This window comes from Python bivittatus, unplaced genomic scaffold (genome assembly GCF_059951505.1).
Source record: "Python bivittatus isolate LINGU-HERP-01145 unplaced genomic scaffold, Pbiv_v1 ctg000160_np1212, whole genome shotgun sequence".
NCBI lineage: Eukaryota > Metazoa > Chordata > Lepidosauria > Squamata > Pythonidae > Python > Python bivittatus.
In genome coordinates, this window is record NW_028277076.1 from 11,109,617 (window position 1) to 11,135,610 (window position 25,994).

Genomic DNA, 25,994 nt, shown 5'->3' on the forward strand with positions numbered 1-25,994 from the left:
AACCAAGTTAAGCCCAAGTTAGAATCCCAGCCATCTTCATTCATAGCACACAGTCCTTACTAAGACTTTTAAGTCAGCTCAGTCTATGATGGCGATACTGACAGGGAGACGTGCATCTGGACGGGGTGCCTGGGTGGAGGCTGATTCCCCCTCCCATCTTCACCCCACCCCAGCCAAAAGCTGCTGGGTGCCTTTCAGAGGCTCCACACAACCAGATCTGGTCTCTGGCTTAATATTCTCCTGAGCAAGGAGAACATTCAGCTCTGGCAGCCTGGTGGTGGGTGAAGGGGAGGCGAAGGAGTGAGGTTGGGGCGATCATAGAGGGCTTGGGGGATAGACTAGATGATCTTCCAGGCACCTTCCAATCTTCACATTCTACAAACCTCTGAACAACCACTGGATGACAACCGAGGGTTACTGGAAACCCTAAAGCTTTGCTGCCATCTGGTGCTCCTCCAGACCTTTGCGGTCTGAATCTAGTGGCCCGAGGTGAGGGGTTGGGTTGGATCCTTGAGACGAAAATAAGGCTCTACGACAAGGCCCTCCTACTGACTCACCCCTGACTATTAAGTAGCTATTCCTCTACTTAAGGTCCATCAAAGTGGCCTGTATATAAAATAAAAACCACCTAACTTAACAAACACTCAAGGTTCAACGTCCACACTTCAAAACTGCAAGTGCTAAATCAAACACTGGAAAGAGATACAAACCCCAAAACTCAGTTTGTGGAAAAACAAAGCACGTGCTGCCCCGAGGCCCTCAGCTGGCCTTCCTCTAGAAATAACACCGCACTTTTCTCCTCCAATGGCCTCAGCAAATCACACACACACACACACACATACACACACACACAGAAGAAAGAAGCACCTGGGCATCGGGTGCTCGGACAGAGAGCTCCCAGGATCTGGCCTCGGTCCAAGTCCTGGCTCAGCTGCAAAGGCAAGGGAAAACGCGGGCGGGGTGGGGTGGGGTGGGGGCTGGCAATCCACATCCTCTCCTGGCCTCAAAGGTGAGTCAGGAGGCATAAAGAATGCCCCCCCAGATGAGCCTGCAAATACACAGCCCCCCCATGCCCTGGGGGCCTGACATTTTCTCTGCCTGAAGTTGCTTTGCGCCCACTGGAGACTCCTGCAACGCATCTGGGGGATGACCGGGGAGACGACCAGGGGGGAGGCCAGCTCTCTTGATGTGGCCCACATCGCCGAGATCAGTCCAGAGCAGGGAGCGCGCCTCACACACCCCACCCCACCCTCCTTGCACTGACACCCACGTGTCAGCCATGCTGCAGGGACATCAGCAGCATACGATGGTGTGGAAATGGCTAAAATATAGATCACGTTGAAGAGCAGGTCCCCTTCTGGCGTGGGGGGACTGTGGCCATGATCCCTTGGGTCATCTCTGACATGCTGCAAGAATCTCCCTCTGCAGCTGCAAATGGGATGAGCGTCCTATAAAATGGGGTGAAAGTCACTTTAATGTAGATCTGAAGGCACATCCAAAACTCACTATTTTCAGTATTTTAAAAGTGTGGATACAGTAACCAAGCAAATGAGTTCTTGCTTTGGAAATATCTACTTTTTGCAGCCAACATTACACTGTGGAGTGTGTGAAATTATCTAATGGAACATTTTGAATCCTGCCTTTCCAAAAGTCATAGTGTGCAAAATCAAAACCAAACTAAACCACCACCATGTAAACGTTTTTCTAAAACACTTTGGGGAAAAACAGTCCAAGCCTTGCTGCCACCATGTCCAACCTTCATCTGTGCATGGAGCAGGGCCTGCTCTTTTGGGGGCCAGGTGGCCAGCAGAACCTTTGCTAGGTAGCCAGGCCCAAGGACCGGCAGCCAGGGTGGCAGATGTTCCTTTGGAACTGCTGGCAAAGCTCCTTTGTCGCAACAGCTGCAGCTACGCAAATGGGTGGTCAGCACCGGAGTCTCCACCTCCACCACAGCACAGCCCACCCAGTTGAGAACCGGGTCCTGGGTCAGACAATTTGCCTAATCAGTTTGCGGGGAGGGGGAGGCATAGTGCGTTGTGCAAATGCACTACCCCTGTCAGTGCCCGGCTGATGGGCTACCTCTGCTGCCCACCGGCCACACTGAACAAGCACAAGACGCACTGAAGGGGGGCAGTGACCAAGCTCTGCCCAGTCAGTCCTTTGAGAAAACAAGGTCGGGTTGCAGAGCAGCTGAGAATGCAAAACCCCCTGCCAGGCCCTGGCACTCTGAGGGACTCCTCCAACTTGCCCGGCTGCCCTGTGCAAGCCACGCCCGCTGCTGCCTGCCTGGCCAACGGGAGGGGCTGCTGACAGGACGCAGCCTGGCCATCCTTTCCTGGGGCAAGGGCTCGAGGGCCACAGGGCAGCACATTCGTGTGCTCGGGTGCTGCCCGGCCCAGTGGTAAGAGCAGCAGTTGCCTGGATTAAGCAGGGACCCGGAAGAGACGTCTGGATTCACCTCCTTATGGATCCAGCTGCTGCCACTGCCTGCGGCCAGCTGAGCTTTGGGTTCCCCTCACTCTGTCACAGCCCAGCCACAGTCCCCATATGCTGCCGCCCTCCTGACGTGCTGGGCATGGGAATCTGGCGGCCAACTGGGACCAAGTGACAGAGACCCATCACGCTTGCTGGGTGGGTCTTCCTGGCTTCAGTCCCCCCCGCCCCAATGCTTGGCTAGACCCCCTTTGTGGCAATGAAGGCTGGAGGCTGAAAATGGACGCTGCCCTTGTGCTGCTTTCATTCCTTATCCTCCGACAGGATTTCCTGGCTCTGCAGCCCTGAAAACAGAACCAGCACCCAGCCCACAGAGTAAATAACGGGTGGCTGCTGCAGTTCCCCTCACAGACGAGGCGAGGTGGCAGCGGTTGGGCAGGTCCCTCAGGAACTCGGCCTTCTGAAATTGGGCGCTGGCGCTTGGCAGCCCCTCCAGGCCCATCCCCCCCAGCCTCTCTTACTCATCCTGTTTACATGTTCTGCACAGACACACGTCCAAGGGCCGGGACATTTTTGCTGGAGCCGCGCTCTTGAGAGCGGGGGGGGGGGGGAGTATCAACTGGGCAAAGAGGGGAAAATCCGCCTGGAACCACCACGGGTGCAGACACAGCCTTGGCTCTGCTCCTCTCGCAAGTGCAGGAAAAAGGCTTGCAAAATAGGGGCTCAATGCGCCCACAGATGTGGAAGGGCTGGCTTTATTTGAGGTAGTTGAGAGTTAAGCTTCAAAGAACGCCAATGAATTAACTCAAACGCTAAAAAAAATTACATGCAACCAGATATCACTTATCTTCATGGTATAGACAACATAGAGCACCGTAGAAAGGATCTCGTGGAGTCAAGAGGTGGAAAGGGGCAACCCAGAACTCCATCTTTCGAATGAGAGGAGTAAAAAATAACAACAACCCTTTGAGGAAAGCTGATCCAAGAATGGGGGGACCTCCAGAAGAGTGCGCGCTGTTGCTGACCGTACGGGTAAAATAAACCACCACCAGTTTTCCTCTTTCCTAGGAGCAGGGCCTGGAACACCTGAAAATGCCAACGGCAGACAATTCAGCCCAGCGGAAAGTTCTTCACTCCAGGAGTAGCCAAGAGACCAGCTTCACCCCCAAGCGATGCAGCGCCCACCCCAGCTGCAACGCTTTAAAGGGAAAGCGGCTGATCCCCGCAGGAGCTGCTGTAAGGACGCCTTGATGGAGCCTCCACATCTAGAGGCACTGGGCTACCACAGAAAGCCCGCTGCTAGGAGGCAGAGGTACGGGGGTGCTTCGGGAGGCCTCCATTCCGGCCCTCCCCTGAATCCGACAGCACCAGCCTCCTCCCAGCAGGCCGGCCCCACCTCAGCTACCGAAGGGCTACACAGGAGGCTGCCCCCCACCCCAAAAGCAAACGACACCACGATGAAGTCCCAATAGTTCGTCCTTGTTTCTGTTTTAAGAAAGCAAGTTTCTAGTCCTTGTGGCTCTGCCTGGGCTGGAAAGGTAGCAATTAATGCCTGCTAAAGGAGCGACAGAGTTCCCACCGCCACCAAAACGCTATCCCTCTTACTAATAACTAGAAATGTCCTATTAAAGGGGGCGTTCTTAAAAAGAAAAAAGAGCTCCATAATCTGATCACTTATGTCACATTTGGCTTTTCTCGGAAGAAGAATATGGACTTCTCCACGTCCCGTCAAGAGGCAGAACAAATGCTGGTACCTGAAGAAGAAAATATTACCAGGAACCCCAGAGACCTGTATCAATTTGATCAAATAAGTAAATAAATAAACAAAATTCAGAGAGGCCGTGATCAGGCACATGGATGCGGAATATGCTTGTGGGGGAGTGACCCGTTTCATAAACTCAGAAACACGCCAACAGAGAATTCTCTCTCTCTTCAAATTCAGCTACTTCCTTCGTGCATTTCTAACCCTTTGGGCATTTCCACCTGAGCTCAAAATCTGCACCCGCCTTAGTTCCACCACCAGCAGTGCCCTGTCCAGAGAAAGGAATTCATCAGCAAGTCAGAGAGGTTGCCCGCTGCCGCCGTGCCCCCTTCCCGGCCACATTTCCCCTTCCTCCAGGCAACCCCTGCAGAATTCGTCAAGCAGCTTCAGGCCGGCCACCCACGATCCTCAGAGGGGGCTTGCTGAGTCTCTGAAAGAGGTTCTGTGCCTGCCTATTTCCAAGTTCAGGAACTCATGCAGAAACTCTTAAGAGAGCTTCTCTCCTCATTTTGAAAAGTAAATATTTTTTCAGCTGTGAAAAGAAAGGGCTTCTCTAATTTTAGTAAAGGAAAAAACTAGTTTAGCCAAATTTTGAAAAAGTTAGGAATGTACTAATCTGTGTATGTCAACCCAGGCATTTTATCCACCTTGACAAGCAATTTACATCTCTTGTGTTCTGCCCTTGCTAATTATTTTATTCATATTCTACTGCCATGTTTTCATTTTAATGTTTCTTTTGCATTTTTACAGTTTATGGTTTCTTTTTCTGTATACCAGAGAATACAGAATATTTTTAGAGAATTGCTCTAAAAATAATAATTTTTATTATAAACAAGTGGCATTGGAAGTCTTCCATGGGTTTACCGAAAGGAGGGCCGGGCAATGGGAAAAGCTCTGGTATTAATCAGCACTCTAATTTTATTCCACAGCCAGTTTTTAAGACATCAGCCAAACTGCCAGCTGTTTGCATCTGGTTTGACCTTGAGAAAGTTGGTGGGGCTGAGCCTCCAGCCCAGGGTTAGAGTTCAGGGGAAGAAGAATGAAGGGGAACTTCTCTCTTGCAGTACAGAGCCACAAAGGCTTGGGGGTCCTTTTCCGACACCCCATTTCCGCCCGGAGAAAAGCACCGAGGCATCACAGGCCCAGCAAGGAAGGGCAGAAGCCAGTTCTGTTGGTTAGAAGATGGCAATCTCTGTCAGATTGGGGATTTATTTTCATGCCCTCCCTACAGAATAAACGTTCATAGCAGAAGCAAGCGAGTCCTGTCTCAGCAGGTATGTTTCAGACTGCACACCCAGGTGTGCACACCCACCCCACCAAGTAAAACTTGCATTCGCCCACCTGCTTTCTTCCAGCCTCAAGGCAAGGGGAACCCTTCCCAGTGGTTCAACAGGAGGGCAAATATGGGGAGGATGCAAAGCCCAGAGCCTCCTTCACCACCGGAATGCGATGCACACCTGGATTCCCAGGGGGCGGGAGCTTGGCCTTCCCCTGACCTGACCCCTTCATGGGCATCCTGGGGGTTGCACCCAGGCCCTTGGCTGGTCTCCTGTCCCCAAGCCATGCTCAGCCCCCACCCCGACCCCAGCCCAGGTTGCACCAGGGAGGGGCAAAAGGCAAGCAAGCGACCTTTGCAGCGGCTGAAGAGAACGGGACCCGAACCCGAGGGTCGCAAGTGTGCCTCGTCCCGTGGGTAATTTAATCGGGGCACAGCTGATGGGCTTCCCCAAGGGGCTTAATGGGCTTAGGGAGTCCGTAGGTTTTCCAGCTTGCACACCGAGCCACAAAAACAAGCAAGCAATCCAAGCCGCGCTAACCAGGCGGTAGAAGCTCAGCTAACGCACCTGCTTAATGACGGGGGTGTTTTGGCCTGCGCAGGAGTGGATCCGCTTTGCGCCAGAGGAGGTGGTGGGAAAGCAGAACGGCCGCATCGTCCAACCACCTTCCCTGCAAAAAGGTGGATGAGTCTTAAAGGGGGCCTGTCCTGACCTCACGTCACCTCCCCTCAATATGGGGCCTCAGACAGGAAAGCCATCACGGAGACACTCGCAGCCTCGGAAGCGTAAAAATCAGCACCGCTAGCAAAGCTTGGCCATCCGGTTTAAAGGCGGGCACTTCCTTCCTATGCCAAGGAGATCCACCCGGCACACGCGTGTTCAGCAGATCCCATGTAAACAGCAAACAGACATTCTGACAAAGGCCACGAGGAACAGAAGTCCAAATGGAAAGCAGCACCAACTGCGTATTTTCTAGCTGGGGCGCGCTGAGTCCAGGCGCTGGCGTGCCCCCTTTTAGCAAGACCAGGGTCCCGTTCCTGCTGTTCCACCTGCCCCTCTCCCGAGGGAGAGCCCTGGACAGCCCAGGCGGCTTCTGCTCCTGACAGGTGCCCACGGCCTGCCTCAGCAGCCGAGACCCCAAAGAAGCCGCCGCAGGAGCAGCCCGGCCTTTCTCCCCAGAGGTGGGGCTCCAAACGGAGCAGCTTCATCGTTGTTCCTCAATGGTAAAAACTAGTTTGTGACATGATTCCTCTTCCCAACAGCAGCTTACATTTTGGGTGACTTTATTTCATAAATTAAGCATGGAAGGCCAGGGATCAAGCCCTAGTTCAGGGAACGATGAAGCCCCACAACTGGAAGGGATCTTGAGGTCATCCAGCCCAAGGCCTGGTCGATGCAGGACTCCAGACTGAAGCATCCCACAGATGGGCCTCCGCTCTGGGCCACCGGCTCCACTTTCCCATTGCTTGACATTATTTTCTAACATTCAAATCAAGTTTACGTTCCTGTCAGCGAAACCCTTATTCCAGCATTGCAGCCCAGGGCCAGAGAGCAGATCCCAACATTTTCGGTGTGGTGCTTTCTCAGCCTTCTCTTCACACAACTAAGCAGTCCCAGTTCTTTCAACCTCTCTTTATGGGCCTTGTAGTCCCTTGATCATCCTTGCTGAGCCTCCCTCCTAGCACAGGAGTCTGCAGGCTCTCCAAGAACCCCGCACGGTTCCTTCTGCTAGTGGGCAGCCTAACCTTCAAAGCTGGCTTGTTCAGGATTGCATCTAACCAGCATTCCTGGCTTCCCTTCCTCTGAAGAAGGCAGAATCTGAAGCATGATTTTTGCTGGGTTTTGAGGGAGACCCAAGGCTAAGCCAGCCCAGCTCTGGAAGTTTCCCAGGGTCTTCAGAAGACAAGTAGGAACGACCCCCCCCCCCGCACACGGAAGTGGGCTTCTTGAGAGCAGCAAGTTGGGATTCTTCATAATTTTGCTTTCCTGTTTCATGTGAACCACCTGACTATGCTGAGCCCCAAACTGTCTTTTTTTTTTGCCCTGTAAATGGGGATAAAAGCTAATGATAAAATGAAGGAAGGTAAAATTAAGAGATGCCAAGAAACTCAGTTGTGACTCTTCTTCAAGTCAACTTTACAGAAGCGTCGGCAACAGCAACAAATACAGTAAGGAAAGGAGCTGAACCTCCAACCACAGTGCTGTCCAGGTGGCAACTGTGTAGCTACCACCCCTGCAGGGCCCCCTGAAAACGGCCTTGTCTCTGGGGACCTCCACCACACCAGGACGGCGAGAAGTCCCCAGACTCGGTCTGAGCCAGCCCGGCCTGCGGGTTTCGGCCATGGAATTGCAAGCAACGGCGTTTTAATGCCCCCCCTGCCCAACTGGAAATGGTATAATTGCCCGTGGGGAGGTGCTGAACTTTGATCAAAGAGAAAAATGGGAAAGGGTTCAGCAAATTGAGCGGTTCGCAGTCGGAATAAAGTACAAGGTCTGTTTGCTGAGGCTGAAAACAGGCAGAGGCGGGAGCCTTTCTGGGGAGGCTTTTTAAAATTCAGCGTGAGGGTGAGAGAGGAGGGTGCTGTAGGAACGCAAACCCCAAGGTGGCCCTGCAATGTTGCCACCTTCGACGCCTTCATTATTCTGTGGGAGCCCCAAACAACTGGAGGCGGACGGACGGAGGCCAGGATCGCGCCTGCGGGAAGGCGCACTTTCCGAGGACGTTCTCCTCTCCCTGCTTCGTGAGGACGATCCACGCTCGCTGGAGCGTAGATGAGGCTGGTGGGAAAACCCTCGCTGGGCCCACGCCTGGCCCTGCAGTTCCCCCCACTTGGCGCATCTGTCGCCAGCACCTGCGACCGTGACAGCAGCCCCTTCCTCCAGGCTGGCGCGAAATCCTGAGAGAAGTCGGGCTGCTTCAACGCAGAGCCACGTTCTGCTGGGCTCACCATCAAGCGCTTCCTCTGAAGCACACAGAGCGCTCCGAGCTGTCTTTTTCAGGATGAAAGCTTCGTATGGCATTCATGCATTCAACAGATAGAGCTGCCCATCACAGCCAGGGACTCTAGGCAGCATACCGTGGGTTAAAACCCAAAAACAGTAACACGATTTACAAAAAATGAACATCCAGAAACAATACTAGGACTCAGGCCCAGGGTTAGCTCTACCCACTATTCCACTCTCTCCCTTGTCCTAAATCTCCAGCAGTTGCCGAGGATGGCCACCCCAGGGCAAAGCACTCCCCATCCAGGAGCAGGTCAGATTCTGTGTCCACTCTCTGGACCTGCAGCCCCTTGGCCCTGTGCCAATCTCTGGGTTGCTGCTTTCCAGCTGCGCGATCTTGCGCCCAACCTGTCCTGCACTTCCTCAGCGGCGTTTGGGGGTTTCTCTCCAACCTGCCTGAACATCAAGGCTTCAGGGGCTGCTAAACCAGAACTCACACCCATTCCAACCAAAGGGAGCTGTAACTGAATTTATCGGCCCCTTTTTTGTAGAGCCCCAGGAGGCATCTAGAGAATATTTCCTTTTCATTCCCTCCCGTTTCGTTCCCGGTTTGCTCACACTGCGAATGAACCCCTGGTTCCCTAATGTTTCAAATCAACACCCAGTAATTTTTTGGTGATCTTCCCTACATATTCAACTTTCCCCAACATTTTTTGCCTTTTTCGCGGACACAATTGTGGCACTTGGATTCAGGGACAAGAAATGACAAAACATAAAGCGATTGAGAATAATAAAGCATTCCCATCGGCTTCCCTCCCTGCAGAGATGGATTAGAAAGTCCCAAGGCTGGAAGGCACCCGGCACCCCCACCCTGCAGGAAGCCAGACTGAAGAGCCACGGACAGAAGGCTGCCCAGCCTCTGCGGAACACATCCAGCCAAGGAAAGCCCCCGCCTCGCCACTGCTCCCCCGTCCAGCTGCTCTTCCTGTTGGAACGGGGTTTCTCGACTCCAGTGGCATCGGCCTTCCGGTCACTTGAACTCCTTCGCTGGGTCTCGCCCTCGGGAAGGCGGGAGAGCTGCACTCCTGCTCCTCTCTCGAGGCTCAGCTCCCCTCTCTCTCTGCCCCTTTCAACCTCAGCTCTGAGGGGAGACCTCAAGAGGGAGAGAAGCTGCGTCGCCTGTTTTGGGAAGGGATGCAGGCAGGGGGAGCAGAGACCAAACGCTGAAATCTCCAAACCCAGTTTAACCTTGGCCAGCACACAGACCGAACCCAGCTTCCGCCCGCTCCTCTCGCAGCATCCCTTTCGAATCTACTCTGCTGCAAAACTGCCCCCCATCACAAAATGCTAACTTGGCGCATGGGAGCAACAGCCTTTACTTCCAGGAGCCCTTCACAAGGACAGCGAAGGTATTGGGGCAATCTCAGAATTCACTCCTTTTGCCGTACCCACTAACATTGTTCAGCCCCAATGTCTGAAACCACCAAGCAAAAAATCAGGAACTCCGGTTCAATTTCACCAAAGATTCGTTTGAGGGATTCCAACAAGCTACTTCATCTGAGCTCCCACCCCATTTATAGTGTCAGAATAACCATCAAAGAAACCACATCAGTCCGTAATCAATTATCAGGCAATGCTTTTTCCTAACGCAGCTCGCTGATCGCAGAATGGGGCTGCCTCCTGAGATCTTAGAGAGATGGCGTAAAAGGCTTTTGTTGTGGGCGGGGCAGGGACACCCTGAAGCCTGCAGATGCCAGACGCTTCGGGCAGACAGAGGAGGAGCTGCAGGTCTCCTTGGAAGAGAAGCTGAAGGTCTGAAGAACAGGAATGGGACCAGTGGCAATGGCTGGTCTGCCCATCCCTGAAAACAGAGGATCCATTAAGCAGGTAGCATTGTCTCCAGCTTCGGAGAAACACACAAGCTGCTGGGTAGGCAGAAACAGGCATCCAGACCAGGGCCGTTGTTGGGCTGGCAATCTACTCCAGCAGTGCACAATCTCCCAAAGTGGCCCAGATCAGAACCCAACCTGGAGTGGGCATTTCAAGAGGCGAGCCGGGTTCCTGAAGTATCTGAAAAGCTTATGCTACTCATTTTTATTCTTAAAAGATACCAAAAACACCTGACATTTTTGGCCCACTCACTTCTTGCGCCCACGATCCACTCTATCAGAAGATCACCATAACACCTTAATCATCACCACTGATAAACCTGGGAACTTCTGAGCTACCACATTTACCATTAGACTATATCCCAGGTGGGCACAGATCTGACCATACAAATATTTTATTTCTCCTCTTGCTCTACCCCAGCTGCATTCCATTCCACGTGAGAAAAATTATGCCTTATTTCCTTCCCAGCTGTTTGTACATTTTCCTCCTTTCCCTCCTCTCTGCCCTTCCATTTTATGCAAGGAAGCTGGCTTGGAACAGATTGGACCGCCACCCCTGAACCAGAAGGATGTTTTGTTCTACCCTTCCCCTCTTGGCTCCTGGCCTAATTAGGAAGGAGCAAGGCCCTTTAATCACGGAGGCGAGGTTGGTGGTCTCAAGGCAATGTCCAGGGAGTTAGCAAAAACCGAGCAAAGAGATTCCTTGACCTGGATTTTCCTCAAGTCCCTCCCATGGGAACCAGCAGCCCAACATTAACTCTCTTCGAGCTGCAGAAATTCTTGCCGCGCTTAAGTCACGCGCTTTGCGTTTTGCTCCAGAGCACATCAGCGCTCTGAGCCTCCAGCGAGGGTCAGCAGCCTTTTTCCAGCCAGGGCACATTAGGTCTCGAAAAGGATGAAGGCAGGCAGAGCCACTGTGGCTGCAGGGAAGCGGTCTAAATGGGAAAAGGTTAACCCCAGGATCAGGAATGAAAGAGCTCGGATTCACAATATTTATCCAGAGAAGGGTTAAGGTCACAGCGCAAGAATTCCAGCAAGGCTTCTGCTTTCAAGTATGGCAGCGAAGCTCCTGTCCGTCCCATGGTGCTTGTGATGCAGGGGGCTGGAAGCGGGCCTCTTTGGGAAGGGGGCTGCCTGCCTCTCCCCCCGATCTGAAAACTGTCAACCCCTTTTTTTAAATCCAGGTGCGAAGAAGTCCTCCCAGGAGAGGGGAGAATCACAGGTAGAACTTAATGCGGCAAACTTGTCCCACCAGCGCAGCAACTGTCGTGCAGGAAGCAAGTCCCTCAGTTCCGACGTCTGAGTGAGGATGTGACCACACAAGGGTTGGTTTGGGGGCATCACTGTTTGTTATTTAAAAGTATACACCATCAACTTGTGACAGCCTACAATAAAAGTTGAAACGCCTAGAGACGTCTAAGCAAAAAAAAAAAAAAACCCCTCATCACAGCTAGTTCTATAATGCTAAGTACCAACACAACATTAGACACCCACAGCAGTGCACACCCACCAAATGACATTCTGACACAAATAAATCATGACACACATCACTATCTCCATCAGACCACAATTTGCTAACATTAAGGACGGGCTACAGATGCTGCCAGACAGAACCACAAGGGGAGAAGCAAGATCTAAACTACTATTTTACCCCAAAACTCAAACCACTTTGTCACCAAGTGGGACTTCTAAAACGAACAAGGGGAAATACTGAAGTTGCACAGATGAGTTCCAAAATATTTCTGAAACTCTTTCAGATAACCTGCATCTGTTCCAAGCCATTATGCGACTGATTGCCAGGGCCGATGGAGGACTTTTCTGAACCCCGAAGTTGCCCGCTCCCCCCAAAGGATTTGCAGCTGAAGCAGGAAGAGGCCTCCCTCTGCAGAAAAGGAAAACGCAATGGCCAGCCCTTGTCCTAGCATTCAAAAGCTTCCTGCCGCTTCATTCTGGGAGGCAGAACTTCCTAGACCCCAAAAGGGGAGTGGGGGAATAGACGCAAGGCCCTTCTTCCTCTTCTGTGCATGCTGAGAAGCCTCTTCCTCCCCCCACCCCACCCCCGTTTGCCACTTTTCTGCCTGGTTCCCCTTTGCAGCCTTCACAGCACTTGGGCAAAATGATCTTTGGTGGCATGGAAGAGAGACTCCCTGGCAGAGGAATTCCAGCTCTAACCCAGGAAGACAGCTTTTTTTCCTTTGAGGGGGAGATCCTTTCACTGGCTATGGGCATTTTGGCCAAGGGGAGCAGAAAGTCCTTGGACCCAGCAGACCCCAAGTTTCCCTGGTGGGTCCCCAATGCCCCTTTTCTGCTGCAGCCTCAGGAACGCAGAGCCTGGAGGAGCAACGCCAGAGGCTTCCTGGGGTGGTATTTACAGAGAGGCGGCACTCTGGTCAAACACCAGACCTGATGCCCCAACGGTCCAGGTCCCTCCTCGTGCTTGGCCCTCCTCCGCATCAGTTAAGCCCAAGCTGCATTTCGGCCACAGGCAAACAGGAATGCCAGGCAGAAGTAGGGGCCTGGTGGAGGAGACCCAGGGGAGGGGAACGCTGCTCTTGCGCTCACTCGCTCTGCCGCGAGTGGGAAATTCACGTCTTGCCTGTATTAAAACGTACAGTCGTGTTTAGACTGCAGGCTTGTGCTTGTTTATTAATGAATGTTTATTAGTTTGTGCATCAGCCACAAAGTTCAAGGTGGCAAAAACAAAATGGACATAAAATACAGAAGTTACAACAATTAATTTAAAACATACTACCTCTACCAGAAACGGCAGCCACCGATTTAAAGCCGGATTCTGCAAAGGCATTTGCTAAAAAGCCACCGCCTCCTGCACTGGGACGGCTGTGCTCCTGGGTGGCGGGAGCACGCAAGCCCACCCGCAGAAGACCCTGTGCCCAGAAACCTGCCTGCGACAGGCTCCTGGGCCATCCGCTTTGGGGAGGGGGCAGAGTCCAGAACAGAGCAGGGGGCGTCGTGTGGCTCCCCTGGAGCTCTCTGTCCTCACCCTTGGCTTTGCTGCAGATGAAGCGAGCCACATGGGCGCATTGGCCCCGTTGCAGAAGGCCCTGGCAGCTTTCTTCGTTTCTCCTGTTCAACACTTCTCTGTCACCGCCCCACATCTTCCTCAGTGCGTATCAATGGGGCACGTCCTTAGCAGCTCTGTGAGGATATTTCAGGGCGCTGGGCACAGGCACACGATCACTCTTGGCCTCGCAGCTATACCAACGTGCACACCCTGTTGCCAAGAATTGGGGATTCAGGAACTGGGGGGGCTCTTTGACTTTCCAACAGTCACTTGAATGGCCCGTGGCAGAGCCTCCCTCGCCACCCTTACAGCCTCATTGTCAAAAGGGGCCAAAGCTGTTGAGGCAGATGCAGGGGAGGAAGTGCCAAGGCCAGCCCCCACCTAGGGCCCCCCCGGCTAAGCTGAAGGGCCTGTTGCCATGCCCTCCCACCCTCTGCATGGGCCCTGCTTCCCTCTGGGACCCCCCTCCAGAGCATCCTCAACACAGTCTTATCGTCACCATCACCGCCATAATGGTCCCAACTGTTATTCCTCTGAGGTGAGATCACCTCCTGTGACACATCCATATCGTCTACCTGGCACTCTCAACGAGCAGGCGCAGAGCGCGGGGGCAGAGCGTCGACCCATCTCCACCACTTTTTCTGCGAAACCCAGAGCCAGAAAGGCAGGCGGTTCTCGTCCCCTTTCCGGGGCAGCCACCCCGAAGCCTCAGCTCCTGGTGCCAGAACGGAGCCTCGGGGTTGGGAGGGAGCGGCGGCTATTTTCAGCCCGGGGGGGGGAGGAAGGGGGCCCTTCTTTTGCACCACCTGCGTCCCGGTGCCTGTTTTCCCCCACAGCACAAGGGGCTTGCCAAGGCCACTCCACAGAAAGGGCAGCAGAGCGCCAAGCCCTGAAGACGCCAAGCGGGCCACGTGGACGGGCATTTGGGCCGAGGCTGCCAGAAGAGGGAACTATTGGAAATCGGGGGGGGGGGGGCATTAAAGCACAGGCGGAGGGAGAGGGAGGGAGGGAGGGAGGAAGAGGAGACAACCAGAATAAAGTCACCCAGTCTGCATTTTGTCCAGCCAGAAGCCACAAACACCACGGTCCTCCTGCACTCTGCCGGCTGCATCGGGAGCCGGGGCTTCCACCGTAGCTAAAAACACAGAACCACCTTCGCCGCGAGCTGGTCTCACCTTTCTCAAGCGGTCTCACCTGGTGGTCTCCACCACATCTTGTGCGGTCGGTTCCTCTCACGGCCCTACTTTTATCCAGCCCCAGCCGTCCCGCTCTAGGCCCGATCTCAAATCACAAGAAAGTCAGCCGAGAACAGAAAATCTTGGTCCTGGTTTCACTTCTAGAGCCGGGGAGAGCATTTCTCCTGCCTTCTGCCACTTCCCTTTCCGTTTGACGAAGTGGCATTTCTTTTTTTAACTCCTTTCCGAAGTTAAGAGAATCTGAGTGAGGTTCCCCTCAGTTGGTGGCAGGGTGGCCAAGGGCTGGGCGTATGTGCGTATTCACTGGCCTTTCCCTCAGTCGCCTACACGGGAATCCTGCTGTTTCTTGGTTAGGGTTTTATCGTGCCTTTTCTCGAGATCAAGACAGCTGACATGGGGAGGGACACGAACTCCCTCCACTTCATCCAGAAACCACCACCCTGTAAGGTAGACTAGGCTTTTCTTCCAAGTTGCCATTCCTGCCTTCCACAAAAGTCAAAGAAGAGCATGAAGAAAATGGCCCCCCTTTTCTCCGCTGCATCTCCTGTACAGGCCGCAGAGAAGACAGCGAGGATGGAGGGGGGTTGGTCATGAAGAACCGCCAGGCCCAAATCCAATCAAGCTCCCAAGTGCTGCAATCCAGGCACCCCGAACCCCCCCCCCCCCCGCTCCCTTCCACCCTCTCCATGAGCTGTGCACGTTTTGGAAGAAATGCTCTGGAGAAAGGACGCAGCTGCTTTAAAGAGCTGTTACGCTCACACTCCACCCCCCCCCACAAAGCTTCCTTCCAGGGTATTTCTTGAGGACGCACAGCCTCCAAGGGCAGCAGGGCAGAGGCAGGCAGAGCGCTAGAAGCACGCTGGAAGGTCCCTGATGGGCTGGGTGCTTAGAGTTTTGGGGTTGCAAACATTTCATTACCACACAAGGTCACATCCCTGGCCACAAGGTGTGAGGAAGTGAGCTGGCTGGTTGGCAAAGGCGCATGTGCCTCTCAGTTTTGTCACTTATGTGCACACTTAAGTGGGGGAGTTCTGTGTGTGACAGTTAATTTGCATATGAATGAAATCTTTGGTTGTATCTATGGATAGGCACACGGAGGGGGTTCAAGTCTGCACTGTGTTGACTGTGGCTTGTCTGGAATGCCAGCCTTCCAAGAATTCTCGATCCAGCTTGTTCTAAAACGCCTGCCCTTTCCCGCTCAAGGTTCTGCTTGTGGGTGTCCATGTGGAGAGAGGCTAACAATGCAGCATGCCATCTTCTGACTTAGGGTCTCAGGCAAATGCCCGTCTGACGCAGGAAGCTTCCAGGAAGCTGTACGGAAGACCCACAGACGCATTCGCCTTGCTCAGCCACTGGTGCCAAGAGGCCCACGGCCTCCAAGCTGGGCAAACAGAGGCAGACTCCCCCTGAAAGCCAGAAAAACATCCTAGCAGTATGAGCAGCCAGGCAGTCGGACCAGCAAGAGGAGAGGAGGGTCTCCTGTCTGGACCCCTGCTCGAGAAGGTTGGCGGGGATGGCTCAGGGGCTCCTTCCGGCTGAAAGATTTAGCCGCCCTCAGGAGGTTCTTGGTGGATCATGAATGGGGGAGGGAGGGAGGGAGGGATCTGGGTCTCTCTCTGGCGGGGCTGCTGAGAGCTCTCTGGGGGCCGGTGGCTCTCCCCTTGACTGGGCAGTGGGTTTGGCAGAACTGATCTGTTTGATCGGGGATAAAACTAAGTACTTTTATAAAAGACTGGAAACCCTTCATGGACTTTTTGCTGAAAATGGAGAAAAAGAGTTGGTGACTTTTGCATCTGTAGATTAAAAAGGATTGAATATGGGATAGAGGGCAACTATGTAATGTAATCTTAGAGGGGGAGGAGGAATAATACATTTGTTTATAAATGCTGCAATGAAGATCGGAAGTTGCTTCTTTCACGATCTTTTCCTTTTTTTCTTTGTATTGCCTTTCACACTTTTTTCTTTTATTTCCTCCTGTTTCTCAACTTTTTGTTATATATGTTTTCATATTTGTCTTTTATTCCTGTAAAAATCTTCAATAAAAATTATATTTAAAAAAAACAGAGAGAGAAAAAGCCCCCCCCCCCCCCCGCCACAACCAGGCACCTTCACTTGGCTGTCCAGGCACCGGGACCCCAGAATGTGCGCGCCTCCTTCTCCAAAGGCCAGGAGAACGTTCTTCAGCGCTCACTTAGAAATTCCAGTTGCACCAAAATACAGCTTCTCTCTTGGGAAGTGGGATAGTTTGCAAGCTCACATCACCCACACCCACACCCACACACCAGTGTCTGCTTAGAGATCTCTCTTTGGGCGCCTGGAAAAAGAGGGAGGCTGGTCTGCGCCTAAGCAAGTGAACCTCCTTATGAGGGGTATCTCAGAAAGGGAGCTCAGGGGTTTCTGCTTCCAGAGACCCTCTCCCCCCCGCCCCAAAGGACTCCCACCTGGCTTTCCCCGCACCCCACACAAATCCATTGCAGCTCTACCTAATGAGCTTGGTCGCTAGACCTGTTCTGAGATGCCTGGATTTTTTCTTCTTTCCTCTTTTCCCCAAACCTAATTGCAAGCTTTGACAATGATGCCTCATGCTTAATTGCACAAGCGTGTGCTGTTACGCCACCACCACGTCCCACCGCCTGCAGGAGCGGGCACAGAGCGCTCCAGTCGCCAGGGAAGAGCCGCTGGGAGAACAGCCTTCCCTGCTCCGGGTGGGAGAGGGCCCACAAGCAGGGAGGGGGCAAACCCAGGAAAGGTGCGGCTTAGAGCAATTTCCTTACTGGGTGGGGGGGAGAGGAATAAACGTAGTTCTAACTGGCTGAGCTCACACAAAAACACTGAACCCAGTCAGACCCTGAGGCTGCCTTTGCAAAACCTGCCAAACATGGTTCATGTTCATTTTGATCCGCTCTTTTTCTAACTGTTGTGTTTGCTTTGCTTACGGTTCACTCTCTTAGGAACATTTAGAAAGCAGGCACAGGGGTCGGCCTTTAGTGTTCCAAGCATTTCGGGTGTCCTTAGAAATAAGACTATCTCAGGTTTTAAAAAATGAATATTACTGTGTATGTGGCATCTTGCATAAAGGACAAAAACGCATAGGTAAGGCACACGTGCTACACCATGAGGCAGTTGTGGTTGTTCACATCCTGCAAGGAACTTCTAATTGAGATGTTCACTCCAAAGCTCCGGGGGGGGGGAGCTCCAGCTGCCACTGCCCTGAGACGGGGGGTCCCGGAAGAGGGAAGACTGGAGCTGCTGGGCCCGCAAGTACTGTGTGTTCCTAGCCACGGAGACCTTGTCAGGAAGGGGAAAGGGCTGGGCTGAGCGGGGGCAGGAAAAGCCACACTGTTCATTCACAGTGAGGGGCTGCAATTTTGGCCTGGGGAGCAAATAAGGATCCTAGTCTGCATGCAAACACCAATTTGTCTGGTGAAAGAACCGGGATGCGCAAGGAGAAACGGGAGGACGGCGGGCAGAGCTGACCCTCCCGATGCTGAAAGCCGAGCTGGTTTCCTGCTGTCTCTCTCTGCGAAAGAACAGCCCGTCCGGCTGCCTCGGGATCCTGCAGTTTGATTCTCTGGAGCAGCTCTAAGGATCTCGCCACCTTTCCTGGAAAAGGAGGAGGGGTGGATGCCATTTCCGCAAGGATGAGCCAGGAAAGGGAAAGGCGCGCAAATTGGGAAGCGTCCGCCAGGCCGCACCAAGTTGCATGTCCTCCTGGCTCCACAACCTTCCTGTTAATTGGCACGACTGAGAGCCACCCGCCCGCTTAGGGCCAGGCCCCAGACTGAAGCCTCTGCCACCAGGAAAAGGGGACCGACACCTCTTTCCGTCAGGGGCTTCGCTGCTCGGTTAGGAAGGTTCCCCCACCCTTAAATGGCAACTGGTGCTCCTGCAACAGAACTCCTTATTCCCCCTCAGGAGCAGCAGAGATCAAGGGTGGCCCCCTTCTGAGAAATGGCGAGGAACGGAAGGCTGTCCTTCTAAGAGCTTCGTGCCAGGATAGAGGCGAGGTTGAGCTGCATTCCCGACCTCGGTGCAGAAGGGCAGGCAGGGCCCATCCCCGACTTTCCTAGTCCTGCGCAATCCATAGTCCCTGCAGGAGTTGTGGAATGACAAGCCCCCCCTCCCCCACTGATCCAGAGCCCTCAAGTCCCTTGCCAAGGATGGGCATCCCAACCTCTGCCTGACCCCCATCCCCAGGCCTCCAGAGGGTTTCGGAGCATAACTGTGCCACCCTCAGGGCGGGGTGTGTGTGCCAGTCTTAGACACCTGCCCAACAGGCTTGCCTTCAGTCCAAGCGCAGAAACCCTGGTTCTGCCTGCAGGATGGGCTCAGGACTTGCAACAGGCCCTTTTGGCATGCTGTAGAAACCTAGAAACCCTAATCTTCTAACAGTTTTTCAGTGACTTTTACGTCCTCATTTCTCTCACCTCTCTTTCCTTCATTCCATATGTATCAGCCCACTGCCTGGCCCCCCTAGCTGACAGTTGGGGGCGATGCTGTGTTGGTTTGCAAGGTGCCCCTAGATTACAGATCCTTCCTTGCACAGAAGAGGAAGAGCACGTTTGGGGCAAAACTGGGCTTTGTGCCAAAATCAGCAGGCACTGCCCGTGCCACAGGAGTCACAAAGGCTGGTCACCCAGTCTACACTTTCTCTACCTTGCTAGAAGATGTCATATGAACTATCAGAATAATCTTGAATTTTATTTCGGCCTCAGAACTAGCTCTCCACCCAATTTTGTGCATCCGGGAGAGTTTCTTGAATGGGAATCTGGGGTTGTCCCCCCCACCATCTTGCTAAGCCCTCAGTCCAGCGAGCTGAAGTCCAGCATCAGCTGAGCAAAGATCAAGGTAGTAACCAGCACCCAGGACAGCAGCGAAGTTTGGGTTCACACAACATGTCAAGCCCTAAACACGAGTTAACAAATCAAGAACGTGAATCAGGTAATCCATGATGCCCAAACCAATTATGCCTTAAGCTGACGACACGCTTCATACAACGTGCAAAGACATGGCTCAGTTCCCACAGCATGCTGAACCACAAACTACCCAACCATATTTTAAACCTACGTATGTGTAAATCCAGCCAAAAAGCTGTGAAGAGCTCTTGGAAAGTTGGTTGGGGCAACCATATCTTGGCCGCAGGACTCTGAATACCCATTAGATGGCAGCAAGGGGAAGCAGGAAACTAACGCCTGGCTGCCACCTAGTGGTTTTCAGAGGAAGTCAGTGGGTTGCAGCGAGAGCCCCAAGGCAGGTGGGCGAGCGGCAACGGGGTTAACACTGCCTGCCCAGCACATCCCTCTCTCCAAGGAGACAGATGAAGCCCACCCCCAGCAGGGGTCCAATGCAGGCCTCCCGCCACGACCCACGCTCTTGGCAGCAGCTCGGGGAGGGCAAGGGAGGCAGAGACAGAGGCAGGCCAAGCAGGCGGCCCCTCTCTCTTCCGGCCTCCCCAGTGCCCCACCACCAAGAGTCCGGAGGCCCACGCAGCCGCCCTGGCAGCAGCCTCAAGCCCCGTGAAAACTGAACTTGCTGGTTCCTGTCATTTTTTACATCTGTGCTCAGGAGAGCGCAGAGCGGCTTGCAGGGAAACTGATTGGAAGCTGACCCCGAACAAGGGGAAGCTCCTGCTGCTTCATCCCTACCCCCCCAACCCCCTCCCAAATGCTAAGACAAAGGAGGAGAGGAGGATATTAAGCATTATGGCTCAGCGGAGCCTCCATTTTCAGGAGCACTGGAACTTTCAGTTCAGATACAGAAGCAGTGGCCAGAGAAGGGTTCTTGCTTGGAGCTTTCAGGAAGTATGTTGCCGGAAACTGAAATGTTAATACATTACAATTATTATGGATGAAATGCTTGTAATTGCCTCATGTCTAACCTGCATCTACAAAACCCCCGGTCTTCCCCACCGCCCCCAGTGAAGCCCCACATCGCTGTAGCCCCTCCTCTGTGCCTCTGGAGAGGTCAGCTGCAGCTCGCCAAAGCTCCTGTTCCCAGACCCCTCCTGATCTGGGGCTCGAAGGAGAAGGGAGGCTCTTTGCTCAGGGACAAAAGGAGGGTTTATTTTGAGTGTTTATGAAGCATCCGGTTGTCCAGGCTTATTCCTGTATTCAAGACCACCAACAAAAGGAAACAGTAACCAAACTGAATTTAGAATCGAAGTTCAGCACATCAGGCCCTTGCAGGAAACATGGCCCGTCTGCTCCCGAATCCCCAACCACTAAGAAAAGGGCAAACGTTTTCCATCTGCAGGCTAACAGATCCAGGTTGATCCACGTGCAAACTAGCTTGCTTTAGTTGAGTTGATTACAGTCACAGACCAGAACAACTTAAACATTAATCTATTGTAGATGCTCTTTGCAGAAAATATTCCTGCCTGTGAGTGTCAAAAAGGTTTGCCTTTCTCTTTTGGGCTTTCAGCTCCAGAAAAGTGACATTCAGAGGAAGCCCAAAACACAACTGTGCGCACCAACCTTTCCCTCACCTGCCGTCTAACCACGCTCCCCCCAAATCACCACGCACAGCTGCACCGAAGGCCTTTCCGTCGCCCAATGCAGCGCCGCCCTTTTACGCCAAGGGCTGGGATGCAGCCCTTCTGACCGGATAGATCTCACGCAACTGTCTCAGGAGCTCAGAACAGCAACGCCTTATCTCGGCAAGGGGGAGGAAGAAGGGGGCGGTTGGGCATCCTGCTGACAAGATGCAAGATCGAGGGACAGGCGGGATGGGGCACGAGCTGTGGCAAATGCTCCGGTCCTGGGAATAGCAGAATTGAGGAACAGAATCTTGAACGCAGAAGCAGAAGCTATCAGAGGCTTTCATGGTGATAAACAAGGGGCTTGTCTCAAGGTATGCATTTCGGCAAAGGAGGCGACCGTGTGGTTAAGTCTTGTGCAACACTGCCTAATGCGCCATAAAACTGGCAGCATTTCAGGAGCAGCAGAAACCATCTCATCAGTTTGCCTTCTTGGAAATAGGTGACCTTTGACTGGCCACATCCTCCCCTGCGACGTGTTCTGATGTGCCTCCAAATACTCTTAAAAGTCCAAATCTGCCCCTCCGCTAAAACGACTGGGACTCCAGGGTTACAGATTTCAAAAATATGCTTCAGAAATACGTTAAAAATGTTACACACACAGAAAAAGAAAACCAGATTACAGGCGACATTGTTTGCCATTGAAACTCACAGTGCCACCACGTGCCCTCAAATAGGTGTGCTTGTAAAGACAAGGCGCCTGCTCGTGCTTGTGGGGAAGAGGGACCCTCCCCTCAGAGTGACCCTCCCCCTTTGTTCAGAGCGAGAAAAGAAGCGCCTGGGGGGCTGGGGGGCTCCACCAGCGACGGCACGCTCACCCGATTGGGCTCTTTCAGGCCAAACTCAGAGAGACACGGGCAGATGGTAACATCCCAAGGGCAACTGGGTGGAAAACCAAATACATGTTTATACGATAAAATGTTTATAGAGTGAGATTAAATGCATCCGGACTGCACAATGTTATCCTAACCAGCTGAATCAGGGGGAGGGGGACATTTCAAAGCCAATTTCATGCCAAGAGAATAGCGGCATCTTTTGAGAAAACATCAGGGTGGAGAAGTTAGATCTTCAGAACTGACTTAAAAGCCCGTCTGGAAAGAGCCAAGCGCTTCCTAAAGAAGCATGCCTTGGGCACTGGGTATCCACGAGAGGCCCTCTCTCTGAACTAGCATCACGGATGCAAGACAGGCCTCTGGCACTGACCGAGAAGGGCCGGGATGGAGACGGGAGAAGATCAGCCTTCAGCGTCCTGCCCGCAAGTTCTTGAGACCTCTCTAGGCCAGCGTGGCCTCAGCCAGGCTTTGGACCAAGCAGGCCAGCTCTTAACTGGGGGCTGTCTGGAAATTTCGGGGCAGAGGATTAGACCGAGAGGCCCAAAAAAACAGTTGCAGAATTTGCAACCACGAGCTGCACGGCTGAGCTTGGCTTCAGAGTGACTATGCTTACAGTACCAGAAATGCACCAAATTCATGCAGCACCTGCTCCTCTTACCCCACGCCAATGGATGTCTGGCACCAGCCGACATTCCACCCATCTTCCAAGGCAGCCCCATTTAGAGGGCCCTGCAGCAGTCTAACCCCGGTGCTACTCTGAGCTACCACTGAGACCGCGCCTGCCCTCTCCAGACGTGGCTGAAGTGGCCTTTCCCGTCTGAACGGCCAGAGCGCATGCCTAGAAACATCCACCGCCCGTGCCACCACAGATGGCAAGCAAAGCCGATTGAAACCAGGAAATGCAACTGCAGCCCTGGGGTGCCCGCAACGGGCTGGTGACTGGTCTGGCTGTTAAAAGCCAGCCCGTTTTAGTACACTCTGTGAAGAAGAACAGGTTAAGTCATCACAGGGTCTACCTGTTGGAGCAGAGCCCGCCATGTGAACTGCAGTTATTGAGCCAAGCCGGTTGTGCAAACCCAGCCACTAGACAGCCCACCTCAAGGAGGCTTTGAGGGAAAGAAGGTCAAACACTATATAAATTGATTTTTTTTTTCCAGGAATGGAGACGGCGACGGGAGGGCTAGGAAGAGGCCAACATCTGGTCCAGTGCTTCCCTTGGCTGCATGAAACCATTTAGGGGAAAATTCTGAAGTTTTTGGCCACACTGCTGGGGGGGAGGAAGAAAGAGAGAGGCTGCTCCCATTTCAGCCTACCTTTCAGATCTTTCCTCCCTGCCACTGGTGGTCTTCCAAGAACAGGAAGCAGCAGCCCTCCCCAGGCCTCTGAGCCCCCCCAAATGACTCTAAGCCAGTTTCCAGCTTGTGTGAAAGAAACCCCTTAGCTGCAACTAGCCACATCCTTCCTGGGGGGACCTTGCTCAAGTTGACCCAACAGTGTCTCTTAGGAGGCCCCGGGAGCTGGCTGGTCTTCCAGGAATGGACACCCTGAGACCTTGCGGCCAGTGGAACAACCCAACTCCCTTTGAAGCGACGCAACAGCAAGCCCCTCGCAAGCACCCCAAAGAGGCAGGGTGGGCAGGAAACAGGGATCTAGTCGGACTCTTCCGATTTCCTCTCTGCAGGGTCAATGGAGAGAAGGTGGCTGGGGGCATTCGCAGCCCTCCCTAGGCAAACTCAGTAACCCAGGGCAGAAGGAAAGGAGTCTGTGGGGCTGGAAAGGCAGCCATGGGACTCTTCAGAGTTTCAGAACTGGGGACTTCTCTGGACGCCCATCAGACCTGGCAGACCATCTCTCCCTGAAACACGCACCTCAAAGACTTAGCCAGCAGCCCCACCCGCACCTAACAGGGTTCACGCCACATGCTAAACCCTAAATCTAGGTTACCAAACCACAGTAGCTGTGTTCACATGACATAACAATTCAAGGGGTAGCCAGGTTCACCCACCTGCTGAGATAATGGCTGAGTTCCCAAAACACCCTGGACCAAGACCTGCCCAACTAGGCTTGTGGTGTGAATTTAGCCAGTGCCAGGAGAGAGAGGCATGAGATGTATTCCTGGAAAGCTCATGTTGCACAGACTCTGGGGAACATTTTACAAGAACTGCCTAAGATCCCATTTTCTTAAAAACAGAGAATAAAGTTCAGTTTCCCAGCTCTTGTACTGTGAAAAGATGCTTACGCGTGTGTGTGGGAAACTGTTTCTCAAACCTCAGAAGTCAAGGAGGGGGCCTCTTCCCCTCCCCACGAAGAGCAGAGCCAGATTCAGGCACAGGAGGGAAAAACAACACAACCCACTCACGCTCTTTCCTTGGCACAAAATCTGGATTCCTCAGGCACCAAATTATACTTGGAAGACAGATCGCATCCTGCATTTTCTTCCTTTTATGACAGCTCTGGTTTTCCCGAACCTCAGGTCCCAGAAGTTGGTAGCTGGTGCTGGAGGAAAGATCTCCTAAATTGTGCCACGGTTGTGGGCATTTCTCCCCTGCTGGTTCCTCTCCATCTGTTCACTCTGCACACTTCATTCTGTGTTGTCTCTGCTGTATTTTTCATGCAAGCGTGTGAGCGTTCTTTTTGCTTTAAGTCTGTTTCATAAACTGCCGTGAGCAATTTTTGAACTAGCACAACAGGATATCAAAACTCATATCAATAATTAACATTACTAGAAATGTTCTACGATTCTCTGATCTTTTTGGATTTTCCCAGAAAATAAAAACTTCCCTGCCAAATTCGTAAAAACCTTACTAAGAACCAAACCAACGGTTCTAAAACTCCAAGAAAGTGCGTTGTCGGCTGCAAGCGACTGGGCCGACGCTGCAGAACCCCGTTCTCTGAGTAGCAGCAGCAGCAGCAGCAGCAGCTCCTTCGCGAATAGCTCCTTTCCCTCCTTCTCTTGGCACTGCGGCGACCTGTCAGGTAAGAGGGGCGCTGCACTCACCGTCAGTCTCTAACCGAAGCAGACACCAGGCTCCAGTCCCTGTGGGTGGGCCTGCCCTCCATCTCTGGAAGGGTCTGCTGCCCCCCCTTCTTTCTCACGCCCTTCCAGTTTAGCACTGGCCTCTGGCACCAGGCTTGTTGACTTTGCAGAACGATGTCCAGGTCACAGGCAGCGTGTTTGTTTGTCCTGCTAATGCTCTCCATGTGTCAGGAGAGATCGGCAACCACTTAAAGGAAAGCGGCGTCACTCGTGGTCTGCCATGCTGAACGTGGCCCCCAGCTCTGCAAGGGTGCTCAGTACTGAGCTACGTGTACTAAAAGAGATCTGGAACTGGGTGAATCTCCGGGCACCCACCTGTGAGGCGCCCTATTTGGATTTCCCTCCACACCATCCTTTCCTAAGCTCCAGTGGTGAAGCTGCTCTTCAGACATGGCTGCAAACATCTGGACAACCACCAGATGCCTGCAGAGGTACAGAAAATGCTTATGCTGTGTTTCATTCGGATCTGGGGGTCCTCGGGGGGACGCAGTGCACTTTCAATGCGGGGGCGAAGCTCCACCCTGGGATTGGGGCGGAATTCATTCCAACCCAACAGGGCTTCTTGGGGGTGGCAACCAGGAGCTCAAATCCAAGGAAACGGAAGGCCAAGGTGCTGTGGGGCTCTCCAGATGAAGCAGCAAAGGAGAGAGAGGAGAACACCATCCCCCGTTTGGTCAGCCTACAACCTCCTTCCGCCTCTTGCCAGGCTGACAAGAAGAGAAAGCCAACAGGATAAAGGTCTTCCGTACTTTTCTCAGCCTCTCAAGAGCCACTTTGTCAGAGCTGAGAAGACCCTGAATCATCAGCATAAAACCACTTGACCAAGCTCTAAAGCTGGAGGGGAAACGCAATTTTCTCTCTCCGACTGGTCTGGTAAATGAGTGGCCAGGAGCTTCAAGCAACAGCCGTTTCACCCGTGAAGCTGCAGCAAACTTCGGAGAAGCCACAAGCGTGCATTTCCAGGATCTCTCGATGATCGCGTGCGTCTCCAGGCGCACAGAGCCAACATCAGCCCAGTGCAGCTGTGCCAGGCGAAAACACACCAGCTGCGCCTGTCCTTGCAGAAG

General features: G+C 53.1%; 1 protein-coding gene across 4 annotated transcripts in view; it reads right to left on the reverse strand.

Moving 5' to 3' along the window:
- The window catches only part of RXRA (retinoid X receptor alpha), a 113,092-nt gene that overhangs the window by 37,257 nt on the left and 49,841 nt on the right, over positions 1–25,994 (reverse strand). The window lies entirely within an intron of this gene.